At 45.4% G+C, this 1,202-nt stretch overlaps 1 non-coding gene across 1 annotated transcript; it reads right to left on the reverse strand.

The window, feature by feature from the left end:
- Positions 1-848: 848 nt before the first annotated feature.
- Positions 849-920, reverse strand: TRNAD-GUC. Its single transcript has one exon. It is a non-coding gene; the product is annotated as a tRNA-Asp (tRNA).
- Between the last annotated feature and the right edge of the window lie 282 nt (positions 921-1,202).

The following is a 1,202-nucleotide window of genomic DNA, read 5'->3' on the forward strand; positions in this document are numbered from 1 at the left end:
TGAGGGTCCTGGGCTGCAGGAAATGAATGGGGATGGTAGGGTGGTAACAGAACTTCAATATTAAGTACAGGAAGAGAATGCAGTTCCCTAACCTTCAAGCCAGTTCATGTTTATCCCTAACCGTGTTCTGTGAATAGGCTCTATTCCATGCCTCTCTCCAAGGCACTGCAAATTGAGGGAGCAGCCAAAAAGTTCACAACTCAGTGGGCAGTCTTAGCACCTTGGGAGCATGGCTAAGTGGAATTTGGTCACAAAGCTTTCGTCACTAGCCAAAATCAGCATGAGTAGGTTAATGAAGTCAGTGAGTGTGTGTTGGCTCTGGGTTCAAACCCTGGACCTGCTGTTTGTAGCTTTTTGACCTGGAGCCATTCCTGAACATCTCCAAGCCTCAGGCTCCTCGTGCAAAATGGAGATACTGGTTTCCTCATGCAAAATGGAGATACTGGTAGTAGGCATCTTGTAAAATTTTGGCAAGAAGTAGAGGAGAGCCCTGCCTGGTTTGCGCAGTGGATAGAGCGTCGGCCTGTGGACCAAGGGGTCCTGGGTTCGGTTCCCATCAGGGATGCATGCCTGGGTTCAGACTCAATCCCCAGGCGGGGACATGCAGGAGGCGGCCAATCTGTGGTTCTCTCTCATCATTGATGTTTCTGTATTTCTCCCTCTTCCTTCCTCTCTGAAATGAATAAAAATATATATTTTTTTTAAAAGTAGAGGAGATCATTAATATAAAGAACCTAGGCTGATGCCTAGCATAAACACAGGGGACATTATTATTCAGCTGGCCGTGAGCTACAGAAAATCAAATCAAATTCAATCCATAGCCTTTGGACGCAAAAACAGGACTGTATCAGGGGCACCTGGATTTGAACCAAAGACCTCTTGATTGACAGTCAAATGCTCTACCCCTGAGCTATAACCCCCAGTGAAATTAGCTTGATTTTAATAGTCTATCCCTCTCTCAACATCCTGGTTCTAAAAACCTGCAGTGTTGTAGGGGAGCTAATAATTAGAGAGAACGCTGCCTGCGAGGAGTCTGGGCATTACAAATCTTAGAAGAGGTTTACTATGGAAACATGCAGGTCTCCTGAGAACGAAGTTCTCTGAGCCAAGAAACCCTGCTCAGATTTTCCAATACCCAAAGCCTCTCCTGTCCATCATGTCTTGCATCAAGCAGATTTTTCAAGTAAAAATCATCAGGTTTT

Source organism: Myotis davidii, unplaced genomic scaffold, assembly GCF_000327345.1.
Source record: "Myotis davidii unplaced genomic scaffold, ASM32734v1 scaffold962, whole genome shotgun sequence".
NCBI classification, from domain to species: Eukaryota; Metazoa; Chordata; class Mammalia; order Chiroptera; family Vespertilionidae; genus Myotis; species Myotis davidii.